This window comes from Cupressus sempervirens, chromosome 8 (assembly GCF_028749045.1).
Source record: "Cupressus sempervirens isolate cs-2001-9-10 chromosome 8, ASM2874904v1, whole genome shotgun sequence".
Classification (NCBI taxonomy): domain Eukaryota; kingdom Viridiplantae; phylum Streptophyta; class Pinopsida; order Cupressales; family Cupressaceae; genus Cupressus; species Cupressus sempervirens.
The window spans coordinates 780,460,054-780,481,252 of record NC_143125.1 but is presented as its reverse complement, the minus strand read 5'-3'; positions in this window follow the sequence as shown (position 1 = coordinate 780,481,252).

Sequence of the window (21,199 nt, the reverse complement as noted above, 5' to 3'; positions counted from 1 at the left end):
TCTTTCATTTACCTTTTTCACTTGGTAAATAATACTTTCTTTCATTTACCTTCTTCACTTGGTAAACACTACTAAACTACCCATTCACTCGGTATCCTCTAGAATGCTCGGTGTGAACTGTTTACCTGTTGAACTTATAAGGTAACCACTAAATGCTCAATGTGAACTGTACACTAAGTGATGAGCTCGGTAAGAATTCAAAATTGAATAAGTGTTTGCACTAATGACAAATATATCATAATTCCAACAAGAGTTACCAGATACTCTACAAAGACCTCAATTTTATAGAGCTGAGGATTTTGAAGAGGAGAAGAGAAAACTTTGAGTATTACATGTGGGATTGAATATCCAATATGAGGACAAAATAAGAAAAACAATCATGTATCTGGTAGATAAGATTAGTTGGCCTACATTTTATGAATAATTAGTAAAGATAATGAACATATGTAATGAGATAAAAAGTAGTGTGGCTTCTCTGAATCCAATTGTGAATAAATGGAATAGTAAGGACATGATATCACTCTTTTATGTTTTTTAGTAATTAGTCTATCTTGTGAGCAAATAGAAAAATCCTTTGGCATGACTAATGATCTCATTGATTTTGATGATAATAGGATTTTAGTAATTATAAACTACTTCTCAAAGTATCTTGGTGAAAAATTTGAGCTTTCCCCTGTGTACTCAGGAAAATAGATAAATTAAATGACAAGGAAAAATGGGCCAAAGAATTGGATGATTTGTTATGCCTTAGAATTACTAGGGTCATAAATGAAAAGGGGCATGCATGGTGGGAAAAAACAAATGTGGATTTTGTTAAAGTTCAAATATTCTATGATTCTCTTAAGGAAGAACTTGTTGAAACAAATAAATTAGGAGAATATGTTTTAAAGAGCCAACATGAAATATAGAGTTTTTATTGGCTGGATGACACACTTTTTGACAAGTGGATAGTAGATTTTGTACATTCAAAATAGTTAATACTTGGTGAAACTAATGAAGATGAGGTGGACCAAGATGAGCTACAAATAATTGATGCATTAGTTAAAGCAAAAGAAGAGAAAGATAAACAATCAACTATAGTAACAAGTACAGAAGTTCAATCTAATGACTTGGCAATAGAAGAACTAAGTGTAACTATTATTTTTTCAGTACACAATGATCTAGATGGAGAACCACAAGTTAAACTCAACTTTCAAATATTAAATCCTGGTCCATCACAAGTAACTCCAATGGTCACAGACTCCAAGGAATGACAATTATACCAAGGCCAATTACAAACTCCTCAACAATAAAGAAGCCACAACAAAAGTGGTCCCACAAAAGGAATATTCATGATGTAAATCTTTTTGTTGCATCAAATTTTTTCTTTTGTGATAGTAACCTTTTCTTAGTATCTTTCTATCTTAAGGATAGTTGTCATTGTTCTCTAAGCCTAATGCTTGTTGCATCTCATGCTATATAAATGAGATCGCAAGGCTAGAGAAAGGGTTTGAACTATTATGTAATTTTTAGTTTTTGCTAGGTTTACATTCGGTCCAATTTTCTTGATGTAAATTTTTGTGATGTATTTTTAACTACAAATCTAAAAATACATTAACATTCAAAGTTCATGTTGTCTTGTATTGATTTGTTCTAAGTTTTATCCCAATGTTATATGTTTTTCAAAGAAGATTAATACAAATATGAACTACTACCATATCTATTTTCCCTAAATCTTGTCTCCATTATTATTAACTAGTTATCTTGAGGTTGTATGGGAAAAGCTTAATTTAATGCAACTGGGATAGGTTACATATTAGTTTTCTAGTGCTTTTAATTCAATGAATTAAGTAAATGCTTTAGTGATATGATAGCATTTCTAGGCAGTAAGAAGGATGTGCATAAAAATGAGTTTTAGGGTAAATCCCTGATAATATTGATTGTAATGCAATCAATTAGGTCAAAAATAGTTGGATAGACATTGAATCCAAATGAATGAGGCACTAATCAATTATTTTGTATGTGTATGAAGTGATCATGGATAAGTATCGAGCAAAATATCAAAAAATCAAATCAATTTGACTTTAATATATGAAGAATATCATAACTGGTTAGTACTTGGTTGCATTTTAATTCTTGTATTTTGGTTAGCTGTTATTACTTAGAATTGTACATAAAGATGAGGAGAATTATGACCAAATATCTACTACAGGGGCTAAGTGTTGTAAAAGAATTTCAATAAATGAATGAAGTGTGAAGATAGTATCTAGTTTTGAATCCTTTTATCCCTCAAGTGCACCCACCTTGGTTTTAAAAAACCTAAAGAGTAGAAAACCCTTGTGGTTTTTTTGAAGTTGGGTCGAGATCTAAGGAGTTCTTAATTGAACATAGGAATTAGCTATCCCTTAGACTAAGTTGTTCTTCACCATCTTGGTATCAATTTTTTTGTCACTTGGCAGTTTTAAAATACCAACAATAGACTCATTAATTTTTAGAACAAAAACAAAATTAAACATGAATAAATGCTCTAGGAATATAACATGTTGAGGGAACTACATCTGTGCACTTTATGCAATAGAAAGTAATAATTGATTTTCCCTACTTATGAAGGTGTTGCAATCCATGGTTGGCTTTGACTATTCCAACACTACAATGTTGGTCCTTGAATGTTGGTGGTAAACACCTACAAAATAATCAATGCACACAAACCTTCCATGTACATATATATTCTCATCATCAATATTAGGAAAAAGGTGTAAAGTTCTAATTAACACTCTTGCAAGTCCTATTTCTATAGGAGGAAAACTACCAAAAACATAGCATAGATAGGGAAATATTTATCAACAATTATAAGTACTACATTATATCATTCCTATTCATGAATTCAAGAAAATATCATGTGTTTAAACTATCCATATTTCTATTTCATTTCTTCACACACACACACACACACACACACACACACACATAAAAACCATAAGTTTATATGATTGAAAAACATAAAGCCATGTCTATTTGAAAAATAATTTTTTGAAAAGAGGATAAAAATAACTAAGAAAGATGGCCTTTTAGAGGCCCATCATTCCCCCCAACTGAACTATTGCTAGTCCCCAACAACAATGAAATTCTAGATTCTAGCATGAATTCTCCAATCACTAGCCCTATTTTCCTAGGCTCATCCTTAACATGATTAAAATACCCATAATTTTCTTTGAGCCTTTTCCATCACCAGACTTCTGTAGACATATCATGATCTTCTACATTTTCATTCATTATTAGCAATGGCTACAAGAGTATAGGAGGCTAAAACCTTAATGGAAGCTAGTAATGGTACATACTCCTTCACAACTTGATGTGCCATGAGATTCTTATAGTGGAAAGAGTTAAATTCTATGGAGAGTGAGGTTCCCTTGCCTTTAGATCATGTGACATTTGTATCCATCTTTGTCTTGAGGCACTAATTACTACTACAATATCAGGAGATGAATGTTGATCCCAATTTGTAAAAGCTTTCTCTCTTACTAGGTACACCTTTTTAGCTCCTATTAGGTTTCCTATAATAGAAATCTAGTCTAGAAATGTCCACTGGGAATGTTAAACTTCAAACCTCATAAGCAAGGAAGCTCTCATCTCATTATCTTTATATGGTGCAACTTGGTGCTCCTTTCTTATTTCATTTTCTATCCAAGACATTACTACACTCAATTGTACATCTCCTACATAAAGGAATAAATTCCATTCTATATCATCTGGTACTTTCAAGTTATGTAGGTATAGTTCATACAACAATTTTTTTTAGGGTCATTGGAACAAATTAGAATGCATCATAAAATTCATGAGCAGTTGAAATAGAGGGATTGAGACCATCTACAATTCTTGGTATTTTAAAATTAGCAAGCTATTCCTTAAGGAATAATGCATACACTAGAGATGGTGATCTACATGCCATAATTTCAGGAATTAACCTCATGATTTGTTTAATCTATCTCTTCAAGACCTCAATTTGGTCTAATTTCTACTATTGTTGATGGCCTTGCTCATTAATGAAAATTTTTGATATTTATTCTTTTGATTTCCCCTATTCCCTTTCCCACAATAATTATTGATATAAATTTGTCCCTGTAACCAAGGGTGTAGACAAATTAGGTGGTGGCAAGGGTTCTTGACTAAGAATATCTACCAAGTTAGGTGTGAGGTGAGGAGTTTTTACTGTATGTTATAGTGTGGAGGATTATCCCTTCTATAGAGCAAGGGTTGTCACTCCATTTAATTTTTCACTAGTCTTAGCTATTGCCTTAGCCAAAGTTTCTAATCCATCTTGATTAATTTTTTCTAATGCTTTCTCAATAATCTCTTTTCTAAATCTAGGTACTTTTCAGAAGGAAGGTATTCTGAATCCCTACAAGTATCCTGCATAATAGAATTTTCTTCAAACCCTTCAGGTTCCTCACAATTCTCATTGCTATTAATAAGTACATAGTTAAAACTAGGGTTAACTTCTATTTGTGAACTTTGTTTGTTGAATTCACTATCACTGGTTGATATTTTTGAAACTCACCCTCATAAGAAGAATTATCCACAAATTCAGAGGATTCTAGGTTAACAATTGGAATAGAAGCCTTAGAATCCCTATTAATTTTAGAAAGCCTTGCACTTCTTCTTAAAGGGGGTGTGGACAAGCTTGGAGTACTCTTTTGTTTCCTCCTGCTAGTGGTCATTTCCTTTGTAACTTCTTCAAGAGGTTTCTCTAAAGTTTCTTCACTATGTGAATGCAAGATTTCATCAACATTATCATTATTACTACCAAGTTGCTACTCTAATATTACCTCTTCTATTTCCATAGTTTTACCCTTGTCTCCCCTAGTGGTGGATTTGGCATTTATGGACAATGGGGCTTTAGGGACATTAGTAATTTCATTCTTTTTACTTCTCTTCCTTTTAGAAATGGAGGCACCAATTTTGTAAATTATTTTCCTAGATGGTGTAGAATTGGAAGGAGAAGCTTTAGGAACATTTTTGTCCTTGGGATGACTTTGAAAAATTTATTGAATGTTCATTCTCTATGCCCAACACCCTAGCCTCTAGGGCCAACCAACCTAAGTTCTACCTCATTCATTTATAGAAATTATTCCCATGTCCCAATTTATTGTTTATTTAATTCTCTCTCTAAAATTAACTTTATCAAATGATGATGTGAAATAGACTAGTCTTTTCTTAACTAAACTAAGGAATCTTACTTTTTCACAATATTAAATAGAAATTTGGGAAGATTTATCAGTCTATTGTTGTGCTAAAGATGACCTAGAAGTTTGAAATGTAGGCCATGCAAATACTTGTAGTGCCCTTCATAGGTGAAATACTAGATGATGAATTTAGTTGGATGAATGAATTCTAAGGGTAAGGATACTCTGGAAGTTCCTTGCTTTTTATCTATGTCTAGTGGAGGGTCATCATGCAAAGTGAACTAAGCCCTAGCTAAACACAAGCCGAGAACCTTCGCCCCCTTTTACCTTCATGTATAAAACTAGTTATTTCAGCCACAATATCCTCTATAAATTCAATTTTTAAGCCTTTGACCACCACAAATCCATCCTTTAAAGTGCTTAGAAATTGCAGAGCAACTCCTTCATCAAACCCCTTAAGACTCGAACAATAGTCTAACCACCCTTTCCTTCTATACATTTCACAACTAGATGCATCACCCAAAAAAACCCCATGATCCATTGGCTCATGTCTTTGAAGATCTCCTTCCATTTTTATAAACAAAAAAATTATAATTTTTTCAAGAAACTTGGTATTTTCATAGAGCATTCATAGTGTTACAACACAAAATATTGCAAACAAAAATAATGGCATACCAACTACTACTTGCTTCTTGGAGATAAAATATTTTAGTACACAAAATCTAATGATATCTTCACCTACATCAAATCTCACAATAGTTTTCTCTTGTCAAGGTCTGCCACCCCAAACATGTCACTAACATATCATTAAAAGATAAATTTCAAATTTTAATATCTTTAATTTTCTTACAGATATTATGATGCAATTATGGAAGGATAGATCATCAAGCATATGATGATAGTCATCTCATAAAGACAAGAAACACAATGTTTACATACAAATTTTTGAAATTAAAATATTCTCCTTAACTAAGTTAGAGCATGGGTCCTACTAGGCGAGGACATACAAGAGTAGAAAATCAAAATGACACAAAATCCTAATAAAGAATGAAGAAAATAAAATATGTACAAGGGTATGTGACATGACCTTGGTGAGTGTTATAGGAAGAGTGATTTGAAAAATATCACCTATATTGATGGAGTGATGGGATGGTATAGAAAGATTATTGAGAGAGAAGGTGAGGTGGAGTTTATTTTAAAGAAATAATTTCACAAAATGTGAAATGTTTATTATGGAGATCTTGACTAGGATCAAGAATCAATAGAAGTTTGGGTGCGAGACCCAGACACTTTTGTTGTGGGAATGAGTGTGTCTTTGCTATAATGGAACTATTGTAGGAACTCCTTGTGACTAACTTGTTTGTTGTAGAGTTTGAATCTATTCCAGTTAATGAGTAGCTTGAACTATATAGGATCAATGGTTGAAATTTTTACTATGCCATTATCAAATACTAAGATTATATCATAGGGCATAAGTCATCTGGTTTGAAATTTTCCTGATGTGTGCTCATATTGAGAATCATACAACAGTGCCCAATCTCCCACAAAAAATTTCTTTTCTTAGATGAAATTGTCATGCCATTTTTTTATCTGTTGTTGGATCAATTCTATGTTCTAGAGTGTAGATTTCCTATATTCATCTAACCCATTCAATTATAAAATTTGGTCTTCTTAAGCTTGCGTAAGATCAATGTCCAGGTCTCAGGCTATTTTGAGTATCTTATGCTAAAACTCAATAGGCATGGATGCTGATTTTTTGTACACCAACTCAAAAGGGGTAAGCCTAGTCATGTTTTTCTATGTTGTATGGTAAGCCCTAATGGCTTCAAAAAGGTGGGTAGCCCAATCATTTTCATGAATGTCAACTATCTTAGTTAAATGGATTCTATCTCCAATGGCTTGAGGGTGATATGGTGAGCTTTTACCATGGTGCACCATGTATTTGTTCATCAACTTTGAGATAAAATTTGAGGTAACCTATGCTCCTTGATCTATGACTATCTCCCATGGTACTCTAAATCTAGTGAATATACATTCATAGATAAATTTAGTAACTTTATGATCCTTGGCATGCCTCATTCCTTTAGCTTCAACCCACTTTGTGGCATAGTTAGTACATACTAAGAAATATGACTTCCCATGAGAAGATGGTTCAATGGGTCCAACAAAGTTGATACCCCACTTGTCAAATGGCGTGACTACTATCTGAGGCTACAAGGGCATTTCATTGGGTGCCCCATGCACTAATATCTATCATAGTCCTTGGTACATTTTGCTACATCTTTATGCAAAGTAGGCCAATAGTATCTAGTTGTCAAAATTTTATAGGTTGTCCTCTTTGCTGCAAAATGACCTCCACATAGCTCATCATGACATGCTCATAAAATTTTATAAGTCTTGTCCTCTTGAACACATCTTTGAATGATATGATCTAGACCTGTATAGAACATAAATCTTGAGATTGATGAGAAGTTAAAACTCCTCTCAACCAAAAGTTGGCGTTGCTTAGGCAAGAAGTGAGGCAATATTAATCCTATAGCAAGGTAGTTGGCTATGTTTGCATACCATGGATTGAAAGTATCAATATAAAACATGTTCTCATCAAGGAAGATGCCATCAACTACTAGAGGATCATCTGGCACTTGCAATCTTGATAAAAAATCAGCCACCAAATTAGCTTTTCCTGGTTTGTCAACTATCTTCACATCAAATTCCTGCATGAGGAGTAACTAGGGTACTAATCTACCACTAATGGTAGGTTTTCTCATCAAGTATTTGATTCATTACGATTAGTGTAAACAAATACTTCATAACTTGTGATGTAGTGCCTAAATTTGTTTAGTGCATATATGACTTCTAACAACTCTTTTTTAGTAATATTATAATTTGGCTCAACAACTTGCAAGTTTTTACTAATATAGAAAATAACATGTTCAAAAAACCTTCCTTCTATACTAGGAATAGGACTTAACACTTCATTTTAGTAATAAAAATATTCTTTATTAAGAGAATTACATTTATTCTAAAGTTATATTTATGTTTTACAATCGAAGATTATTTTAATTATTTTAATTATTTTAATGTTTTTTACAATAGTATTTATTTTATAATATTATAATAATACTTATCTAATATATTATTAGGAAATAAATGTTTAATATAATATTATATTAATAAAATATTATATTGTATTATTTATTATTTAAATATTATATTGATTGTGACATTTTTCTAATTAATTTGACCTCTAAAATTGGGGATATCACAAACTACTCCAATAGCATAATTAGATGCATCAGTGTGGATGTGGATTGACAACTCCCAATCAGGTCCTTTGAGAATAGGTGTTTTTGTTAAAACATCTTTTTGTAGCTAAAATGTTACTTCACAATCTTCTATCCATTCAAATTTAGCCTTTTTTTCTAGTAAGTTATACAACGGTGTGACAAGTTGGCTAAAATCCTTTATGAATCTTCTATAGTAACCAACATGACGAAGGAAACTCCTGACATCTTTCTTATTGATTGATGTGGGGAGTGTGTTGATGACTACAATTTTTACAGGGTCTACCTAGATTCCAAAAGATGAAAGGTAGTGTCCCAAGACAACTCCTTCTTCCATCATCATGCAACACTTCTCATTATTTAGGGAGAGGTTATATTCCTAACATCTCTTAAGAACCTTCTCCAAATTAGCTTGTGCCTCCTCAAATGTGGTTCCATGTGTAGTGAAGTCATCCATATATATATTTCAACACAATCAACAACAATGTCAGGGAAAATACCAAGCTCTATTTTTTGGAAAGTAGTAGGTGCATTGCATAATCCAAATGGTAAGACTTAGTAAGAAAATGTTCCCCATGGATAGATGAACATTGTCTTATCCTAATCTTCTAGTGATAATTGGATCTAGTTATATCCACTAAAGCCATTTAGAAATGAAAAATACCTTTTATCGACAAGATTATGAAGCACTTGGTCAATGAAAGGTAGTGGAAAGTGATCCTTTTTAGTGTCTATATTAAACTCCCTATAGTCCACACAAACTCTCCATTTCCCTCCTTTCTTTGGGATAATTACTAGAGGTGAAATCCATTGGCTATCAGAAATAAGGTAAATTAAACCTACACTAAGAGCTTCTGCAACTCTGTCTTCACTATATCTTTCAAAGTGGGATTAATTCTCCTTTGGGCTTGTCTTATTAGCTTGCACTCAATACTTATATAGATTCTATGGGTGCAAATTTTAAGGTCTAACCCCTTCATGTTAGTGTAATCCCATGCAAAGGCTTGCTAAATTCCTTGCAAAAGTTTGAGAAGACTAGATATATGAGATATAGTGATATTTTATTAATATTCAACTCCTTTCCTAAGGAAATTTTAACTCTTTTGACCTTATCCAGCATCGAAAATTTTGCAAGTTATGGTGACTTTATTTCACAAGGCAACAAGCTATGGAGATAATCAAATGCTATAGGAGATTGAGGTGAGGTCCACTTGGGCAATATTGTTTGGAGGGAAAAATTAGGGACATCACTAGAAGATTCCTCAAAACCATATTGGTTGATGAGAATTGTTGCTAGTATATCACCTTCTTCTTATGACACCAAAAATGGGTCTCTTTCAATGACTTTTGAGTTATTGCAGTAAGTTTTCTTCAAGGGAAACATGACCTAAATATGGCCAAACAACTTGGTCAAGTTCTACTTGGCATTTTGCTAAAGAATACAGAGTTAGTTTCTTGATATTTATCCCATCTGATATGGCCATTTTTCCTAAGTGACATGCAATGCAAGCATCAACTGTGGCTAACCAAGGTTGTCCTAGGATTAATGAATATCCTCCTAGAGTGTCTTTGGGTGACAAGATTATGAAATCTAAAGGGTTATCTAATGAATCCAGCTCTTCAACCATGCCATCTAGCTTAATAGTGAAATTATCAACTAATTGCAGTATTGAAGGTGTATCATACAAACCAATAATTCTAAGTGTCAACAAAAATTCCCTAGTCATGACATTGATTGATTCCCCTAGGTTAATCAAGATATTTTGTATTTGGATGTCATTAATATGAATAGTGACTATTGGACTCCCTAGATCAAATTACTTGAGCATTAAGATTTTTCTTAGCATGAGATCAAAATGTTTTCCCATAATTTGGACTATGTCAGGGTCCTTTTTATTCCTTACAAACTACTTAATACAAGATTCTTTTATAGTTTTTCTATAAATTGGGACTTCTTTAAGGGCATCCAACAATGGAATTTACACTATCATTTTCTTGAGTTGATCTATTAGATCTACTACTATAGGATTTTCTTTGGGTGGAGCTAATTGAACCAATCTTTATGAATAAGGGGGATTTGTAAATACTAGTGTAGATTGAGGAATAGGTGGAACAATAATAGGTTGGATCATAGGTATGTCCTCAATATCAAAAACTTCAATTATTATAGGCTCTTTTGGTGTAGGCAATGTAGTTCCTGATCTAAGATGGATATGATGTAATTGTAGGGAATAAGCTTACTACTTTTTGTTAGCATTTGGATTTGGTTGCATAGGAAGTTTTGTTTTCTTTTGAGGATTATTATTGGCTATAGGAGGTAGAGGCATAAGAGCTTTCTGTTGAGGTGGAGGCATGAGAGCTTACTGTTGACTAGGCTAGTTAGGTCCCGACTGAGGTTATTGCTGCTAGTTACCATGTAGTTTCCATTGGTTATTTTTTTGTGTCTATTGGTAGGAGTTAAACTACTATTGGTATGGGTTAAATGATGACTATTTCTAGTAGGCTTAGTTATAGTGCAACTGTTGATTAGACTAGTTATAATTCCAATTCTGTCCTTGAGGGGCAAAAATTTGAGGGTTATGGTTTGGCCATTGACTACTATTATTATAACCAAAAGTATTTAAAGTGTATTGAGGCATACCTTTTATTTGAGCCCATGGATGCCTTTTAGAAACATAGAAAAATTCTCCATTATCCTCATCCATGGCTTTAAACTTAGTGAGCATTGGATTAGTGTCCACAAATGCAACTATCTTGCACCTACAATTTCTCTTCTTTTCTCTACAATGATAGCAAAATTTGGCTAGCATGGCATATACTTCCTCCTTTTTCCTTCTTGCTTGTATACTATCCAATTGAGTAGTGATATTTTTGATGATGTCTTTCTTGAAGTCGGTCAAAAGATTGGATATCTACATCTTAGATACTCCTAAACCACCATTGGACTTATGTGGTAGGCATTTAAGTCCCTTACATTTCTTCATAGTAGACCTTGAATAATTTAGACATATATTCTTTATGTCATCCTAGTTTTTCTATGTAATGTCTCCTCCTTCCATAAGGTCTAGTGCTTCAATACTTCTATCAATCATAACATTTATAAAAATATTCTTTTGTGATTCCCCATTCAGCTGGTGCTATGTATTATGCTACAAGTTGAACATGAACCTTGAGACATAATCCTACATGATTTCATCCTCCTTTTGAATTTTTTTGAAAATTTCATCCCTTTCAAATCTTGACCCCTACAACATTCTTTATACTTTTAAAGAAATAGAATTCTCATTGTAAGCCAACCTACTACAACGTTGGCACCCAACCCCATGAACCATCTCAATGCAACTTCCTTCGGAGTAGATGGAAACAACTTCAGCTTGCAAGCATTAGTTTTATAGTTATAAATACTACAAAAGATGCCAAACTCAAAGAGGAAGGTCTTAGGAACTTTTTTAATTAGGCCATAGAATTTTGGAAGTGCAACAAAAGGTATGTTTTTCAAATTTTGGTTACTGCACTTAGTGGGAATAGGAGAAAGAAATGTAGGCTAAGGATGAGGCTAAGCCATTCTTGGAGGAGGAAGTGGGGGTGGTGGTTGATAGATAATAAGTGCAAGTGGGTTGTCTTGATATTTAGGTTCAACAAAAAGTCCATTAAAATTAAATGATTCTTTAGAGGATGAGGGTATTCATTCTTCAACATCAACAAATAGATATTCAAAGGGTTCTTCTTCTTCATTCTCATAGTGAGGTTATTTAGGCTTAGGATTAATAATATCTAATGGTTCTTCTTGATCATTATGAGGAAGAAATCTCCCAAGAAGGTCTCTCCTTCTATGCATAAAATTCTTGCTTAAGACTAAGCTCTAGACTATTAGAACTGGAAATGAAACTACTAAGTTTAAATTAACACCATCCTCAGAAACAATGTCAAGAATGCTTGCCCAAATAATGGTATCAAAAATCTACAACAATGGACTGCCTATTTTGGATTGGATACCCTAATTGGTTTCTAAATGAATTATTCAGTCTCATTTAATTATCAACTAGCAACATAAACTTGGAATGAAATTTGCAAAATATATGCTTTAAACTTTCTCAATCTTAAGACTAACCTATGAAATTCAAATGCTCAAGATTTATTAAAACTATGTTAAAACTAGTAAATGAATTTACTCTAACAAAGCATGTAATCATGGGTAGGGATTACTCTAACCACCTATGCTACAAGAATAATCCACCAATTCTATTTTTAGTGGTTGAAGGAGCAACAAAGTTCCACCTTACTTAGAAATGAATAGGAAAATGAATTCTACTCTAATAGAACAATTCACTCACCGAGTAGGCCCCCTTGGATGAGTTAACATAAAATACAATCAAGATAACAGATATAAGCTTGAGCTATGCATTCTATTATTGCATGGAAAAAGATTATACTTGATTAAAAAATAATATCACAATAGTTATGATATAAAAATCAACTCATTCGACTCTTCCACTTCTTTAAAATGTTACAAGAATCATTTATTTGAAGGAAGACTTATAACTACCTCCTAAATCTAAGATCACTCCATTTAATGAGGATCAATAATAAAATCATAAAGTTTCATAACATAAATAAAATTAAACATGGATAAATCTCCTAGGATTATAGCATGTTGAGGGAACTACATCTATGTGCTACATGAAACATAAAGTAATAATTGATTTGCCATAGTTGCAAAGGTTTTGCAATCCATAGTTGGCTTTGACTATTCTAGTGCCACAATGTTGGTCGTTGAGTTTCCATGATAAATACATAGAAAATAATAAATGCGCACACAATCTTCCATATACACATATATTCTCATCATCAATATTAGAAAAAAGGTGTAAAGTTCCAATTAACACTCTTACAAGTCATATGGCTACAAGAGGAAAACTATCCAAAACATAGCATAGATAGGGAAATATTTATGAACATGTATAACCACTACATTATATCATTCCTATTCATGAACAAAAGAAAATATCATATCTTTAAACTATTCATATTTCTATTTCATGTCTTCACACACACACACACACACACACACACACACACACACACACACACACACACACACACACACACACACACACACGAGTGTGCATGCATGCATGCACGCGCGCGCGCACACACACACACACAAACCATAAGCTTATATGCTTGAAAGCCATAAATTCATGTCTGTTTACAAAATAACTATTTGAAATGAGGATAAAAAGAACTAGGAAAGATAGCCTTTTGGAGGCCCATCACTCACTTTTCCTCATCTTTGGCCTATATGAGTTTCTCATTGTTATCATTCTTGATATAATTTATTATATTCCTTCTCATATGCTTGGAGGTAGAATAATGAAAAAAGGTAGTGTTCCAATCTTGTTTAGGGAAAAAATGGAAGCAATAAATTTAATAATGCTAAGTAGATGAGATAAATTCATTAACAAACCACTTTCACACTAAGTCATTCAATACAAGAGAAAGATGGTTTCAAAACATAATTCTCAAGATGACTCAAGTTATATTAAAAGAATCCAAGGAGATAAAGGGATTTTAATGCTAATCCCAAATTATATTAAGAAAGTATGCAAGAAAGTCTTCTTTCATGCAATGCGAATTTGATTAAAGACATATAGAATATATATGTGAAATTGAGCTACTTGTTTTAATGATAAGTGAAAGATATGTCTAGGCATTGGATGTAAGAAATCAACCCAATTAAGACATGAAAATAGGTCTAGACTAAGAGATGAAATAAATGATAGAGAACTCACCTTGAAATGTGTAGAGGTAATTACCATTATGAGCCTAAATTGATGTTTAATAAAACATATACTTTAACACTTGTGTCCCTAACATAATATATTAATGACTAGGTTAATAATATAATTTATATCATGAATCAATTAAGGAATGATACTATCTATATCAAATGATTATAAGTTATGAAGAAACTATTGAATAAACTATCATGATACATTATCAAATAAATAAATTAAATCAATTATCAAATACTATGCAAATAGCCTATGCATAAAATAAATAATAAATATTATAGGAGACTTTAAAAAAAATTAATTAATGGGGGTCAAAGTACCACCAAGTTAGCAAACCCCACATACTAAATGGACAAGTCACTTGGGACCCACTCATATAAATTAGTGGAAGGGCATTGTGAGAGAAGGGAGAAGAAATATATATTGAAAATAATACATAAAGGACATAGTGTTGGGGTAAGTGACAACTACAATCTGCACACAAACAACTAAATTGAGAATGAGAATATGCTAGATCTCACTAATAGTAGACAAAAAAGATAATGACGGGACACCACCTTAGAAGGGGAATTGAAGATTAAATCATGGGTAAAGAAAGATTGCTGATAAGAGACAAGGAAAACATATTTTTTCGGAAATAGGACCCCTAAACTAGTGGTCAAACAAGTGAAAAGACTACCTACAAAGTACATAGTGTTGAGCCCACTAAAAGGTGAAATTAGGTAATATAGTCTCATTATTAAGGAAACACACATATATAAGTTATCTCATTATTATATAATGACATTAAGAATGCAAATATATATATATATATATATATATATATATATATATATATATATATATATATAAAGAGAGAGAGAGAGAGAGAGAGAGAGAGAGAGAGAGAGAGTTAGTAACTAACATAATAAAAAAATATTTTGAATTATAAAAGAAATCTATAATGGAAATAAATTTTAAAGATATAACATCATGATCCAAGAATAATCTTGGAGGAAATCTGTTATGAATATCAAGATAGATCCAAGTATAATTCTTAGTGGAGGACATGTGTGTCTGAATGTCACATTTGTTGATATCTAAACCCAAGTTTTCTATTAGTGTTTAACACTTAATCATTTCCAAGGTAGTGTTGGATGGTTATCATTGTGACTGAGCCATCTAGAGAACGTTTGGATAAAAAGGACTTGTATACATTTTACCATAAGCTGAGCAAGTCAAAGGTTACTAAGTACTCTAGTAGAGACTAAGTAAGCATACAAGGTTAGCAACATAGAAGAGACCGAGCAAGTGGAAAATTAGTTAATTCCAAGTGAGTCAGTTAATATTGAGTGCATAGAAGTCAAGCAAAAACATAAATGTTAGTAATGACTGAGCGTTAGGATATTCAAATGTCGAGTAAACTAGTTTTGACAAATGAGTTTGCAATTGTACAAACACTTATGAAAATAATTTTAGCTAACCTCTACAAGACATTTAAAGATTGTAGAGACATTTAAGGAGAAGATTACACATTTTGTTAGAAGGCATTATTCCCAAGGAAAGAAAACTAACCAATTAGAAAATAAGAAGGGTAAATAACAAAAGAATGAAATATGGATCACTGATCCTAAGCTAGAATTTTCTATGATTATCTATTTAAGAAGGTTTCTATCCATAGGAAGATAATAATGATATATGATGATGAATTGTGAAGCATGAAGGAGTGAACAAGCTAAGTATAGAGAAAAGGAAGTATAAATCTGAAAGGAGATTAGATAGAGCAACCTAGCAGTGAAGGACAAAATATAGATATCATATAAGAAGATTAGGTTGAGATTTTGAAGAGAGGAGATTTGTAATAATATTCCAAAGAAAATTGAAGGATTAGGTACTGAATTAGTTTTAATAGATTTAGTTAGGGAGAATCTCTTAATAGAGGTTCTAACAAACCTATTTAAATCTCCTAATAGAGTTGTTACTTTATTATAAATGTAAAATCCTTTAATAGGGTAATATCTAACAATCTTAAACACTTTTGACAATCTAGATCCCTCATAGGGTAGATCATTTGATATGATTAAATTTTAGCCCTAATAGGAAAACTTTATTGTTGTAGTAGTGAAGATTTGTGGGTTTCATCCCTAGGCCAGTTTTACCTTCATCTTGAAGTGCTTCTAAGTTACCAAAATTATTGTGTTATGTGTTGATATTTTCATGGTTGTTATTCTTAGATAAGATTTTATTTCAGTATTATAATTATGACTTTATGGTATGATATATAATATATGAAAAGGATTTTGTGAGAATATAATTATTTGTTTTATCAATGAAACATTTTATAAATCCTCATTCACTTCCCCCTCTCAGTATCTTGAAAGAATCCTAACAACTTGAGAGTAAAAATCTTTAAATGGATGAATACATAAGGGGAAGATTATTGAGAACCAGATGATTGAAATCCAAATCATTCTGTAACAACTTGAAGTAGCAAAAGAGGAGTTGAGGAAATCCTTAAGAAAAAGGAAAGAAATGGCCATTCCATTAAATGACACACTATACAAGGAAGTTGATACACACAGATTACTTAAAAATGGAAATACTAGTGATAGTGATGTAGTAATAGTAGATCTATTGGAGAAGAAGAATATTCTAAAAAAGGATTTCCAACAATTGGTATCATAGCTTGGTTATCTTGAAAGAATCCTAACAACTTGAGAGTAAAAATCTTTAAACGGAGGAATACATAAGAGGAAATATTATTGAGAACTAGATGATTGAAATCTAGATCATACTATAACAACTTGAAGTAGCAAAAGAGGAGTTGATCAAATCCTTAAGAAAAAGGAAAGAAATGGCCATTCTGTTAAATGACACACTATACAAGAAAGTTGATACACATAGATTACTTAATAATGGAAATACTAGTGATAGTGATGTAGTAATAGTAGATCTATTGGAGAAGAATAATATTCTGAAAAAAGAGTTAAGAGGACTCAAGAGAGAACATGAAATTCAATTAGTTAAACTATATGGCGACCAAAAAAGAAGAAGAAAAAAAAAAAAAAAAATCATGGGTGAAGAATAGAAAAGTCAAATGGCTACCAAACTTGAAAAAAGATCATTTTATGTGCAAAAGATCACAAAAAATTAGTTGGACATGATGAATTAGTTGTTACTTTCAAATCAAGAGTTTAACATAAAGGATATTGAAATTACAAGACTAAAATCAAAGAATGACCAACTAAAGAATGAGTTGACGACTAAGAAGGAACTTTTGGAAAGAATGAAAAAACTAAGTGAAGCTACCAAATACTTTGAAGAACTAATGAGATCACGAAGGTCATAAACGGATACTTTTGGTCTAGGATATATCAAGCACTCTTCATCTACTAAGGAAGGAGAAACATGAATGACTAACAAAGAAATGCTAAATCAAAAGTCAAACCTACATACTATCATTGTAGTAAACTTGGACATACTACTAATATTTGTAGAAGCAAGAATGGTATGCAAAACCCTAAACCTAAGTTTATTGGTAACTATTTTAGTTGTAAGAAATAAGGACACCAAACACATGAATGTAGGTCAAAGAAAAGTGATACACCTACTTTACCTACATTTGAAGGATATTGTTACAACTATCATAAATATGGACATAGAGCTCATGAATGTAGATCCAAGGAAAAATCTAACTAGACATATGATGGAGAAACACATGCACCAAGGCAAGGTAACTCTCACAATTAGGATTACAACACATGGTATAATTATCATTATTGTGGAGAGTATGGGCACATTCCATAAAATTGCATTAAGACAAATTTTAGAGGAATTTGTAAGAAATGGTGAATGCAAATCTAGTTTGTTTCGCTTGTCTTTAAGTTGGACATGCTAGTAAGAACTATATAACCCAAGAGAACTAGCACCAAACAATGGAAATGACAAAGAAAAATGGAAATTTGAGTTAAAGAAAACATGGAAAGAGATAGTGGAAGCTAGAAGTAGTAAATCTAATAAAGTTGAGATCACCCAATCTAATGGACTAGGTGACCACACCACATCTAACTAAGTAAATAAGGTATGTAAGGAATTGTATTTTTAATGATTTATCTTACATCAATTTCTAGTAATTGAGTGTGCAAAAGTTCATATCATCATGAATCAAGATGCATTAGGAAAAATCTAGGAGAAGTATTGGAAGTGAAATATGTTTTACTATCAAGTGTTGAGGATCAGTAATATAATTTGTATTGATTAAACATTGTAATATAGTCTGAGAAGCTTACAATGTCTGAGATAATAAATTGACCAGATTAAATGATATTGATTGAGTAAGGTGATAGCAACTGAGTCTTTTGAAAGTAATGTGAACATAACTTGTGAAGACTGAGCCAACTGTTATGCACCTACCAAAGTACAAATGCATTTATTGCAGACCTAATTGGAAAAAATGGAGATATATATTAAATTCAAATATTCATTTTCATTTCACCAAGAGAATTTAAGTGTATTAGTGATTTAAAGGAAACCAAGGAAAATTTAGTGACAAAGAAAGTGAATCATAGTGTGTCATTGACAATTTGAGAGAATTTAGTAAGTAAAACCTTTTAATACCAAGCTAAGTTTTTTTCTAAGGTTGTCAAAACAAGTTCATTTAAAGCCCTAGTTTGAAAAGTGATATCATGTGCATCTGCAATGGCCAAAGGAATGTTGAAGGAAAGAAATGCATATATTATTAAGTACAATTAGTGTCCTCCACCTAATTTCAAAGATTATGTAAACTTTAGATTGATTGAAGATGAATTAATTCTACCAAGTGTATAATGATTCAAGATGCATGCTAATGTTTGTATCATCTTAACATGGAAGAACTTCCATCTAAATAGTGTTTATCCCTCTAAGTAAGTAGATTGTGGTCATGTCGATTGCCTTGAATGGGTCTTTGCATGGATCTAGCTATTTCCCCTAGCTCTCTCTCTCTCTCTCTCTCTCTCTCTCTCTCTCTCTCTATAGCCTATTTCTGACAACTTTCTTTGTGAAACTGAGGACTTTGACTTTCTGGGTCAAGGAAAATCTTTTAGGTCACAACCAACCTTGACCTTAACCTAATTCAAGGACAACCTTGACCCTAACCTAGGTAGGGTTGATCTCATCCCTCACCCTAGGTCTATTTTTTAATTTCTAGGAGTTTCATGTCATTCGGCCTCAAAAATTTTCTTTTTCCCACTTTCGAGTTGGTTGTTTCAAGTTTCAAAATGGTAGACTCTTAAATTAAATTTAATCTAGGCCCATTCCTAGGGGTTAAGGTTAATTAGGATTTAATTTTCCCATGTCAACCTTCTCTAGGAGTTAGTGCCCTAGATCTCTATATAAGGAAGCCTTCTTCCCTCATTTTGACATCTATAGACTACGAGCTAGGAGCTACCCTTTATGAAGCACATTCATTATTTTGTGAAGCAAAGATATACTAGCATTAAAGTGTTCAAGCATCTAAGTCATGAAGGAGGCACATTTTTAGCCATTGAAGGATTCAATCTCTATGGATCCCTCTTGTTTAAGGTTTCTCCATTGACATTCATTCAAGCCTTTTCTATGCAAAGATAGATTCAAGATTGGTTTTGAAGATCTAATGCCATTAATTTAAGTCATCCTACATACATTTCTACATTTATTTGGAGCATTTCTACTTGGATTCAAGGATTCAAGGATTCAAATCCTCTTCAAGGATCTCAATATAAGCAAGGTGAATAGTTATATTTACTTTGTTTATACATATTGCAATTTCAGTTCAATTTCAAGGTTAATTCTAAACTAGGGTTTGACCAAGGGAAACCCCCATCCAAACAAACAAACCATTTTTCTTGTAGATAGAAGTGTGTAACAATGAATTGAAGATCAAATTTGGATACCCTTTTTGTTAAAGTTGTGATATCGACAAACAAAAATTTTGTTGGAATAGTGCAGGTCAAGGTTGAATTTTTAGGGTACAATTGTGCCCCAGCATAAGATTGTGCCCCACTATTAGGGTCAAGGTCAACCTCTCTTCAAAAGGACAAATTTTTTCTAGGTTTTCTCTATCTCAACATTTCTAGTCTGAAACAGATTGCAAAGATCCCCAAAACTATACATAAACACCAAAAATGAGCATTTTCTAGAATTATTCTACTTCAAGGTTAGTATTTGTCTTTCACCTATTTTAAGAGTTACGCACATACTTCTCAAATAAGATGACCATGAGACCTCCTTGATCATTATTTTCCATTACATGATTCATTTGTGTATTGGTCACTCTCTTGTGCATAATCAATTTAGATCATTCTTATTGGAAATTAGGGTTGAGGAGAAGACCTATTTTCACCCTATTCATTTTGGAGAGCCCAACACACTTACCCTCTTTTCTTTTGTAGAATTAGATGCCCTATCGTGTTTTGCATTGTTATATTTAATTTCACATTTGTTAGATCTTTTCTTACATTAAGATTATATTTCATTTATGCTCTTGCATTTTAATTCAAAAATACCAATAAAAAAATAAAATTGCAAAATTTCTTTTAAAATACAAAATTATTTATGCTTTATGTTTTCTTAGTTTAGTTCATTTACATTACATTTATTTATTGTCTTTATTAATTCTAGTCCTACTTCTAATCTTAGGGTTAGATGTAGTCATAAACTTATGGGTACCTTTGAGCCTGAGTCTTCTTCTCCTTTCCTTAGGATTCTAGATGAGACTTTGATTCTTCCTGATTGTAATCCTCTTATGGAGAAATACTCCTTTCACTCATCTCATGATGAGGATGATTCTTTAAGAGATCCTCTTGAAAAAGTTCATAAAATTTCCAATGAACTTGATAAAATAGGTAATTGGCTTCTTCAAGAAAACCATATGTACATGATGGATTTATGTATTCATGAGACTTTAGAGAAAAGTGCAAATAGAATGACAATAAACTAATCTAGACCCAAGAAATCAATA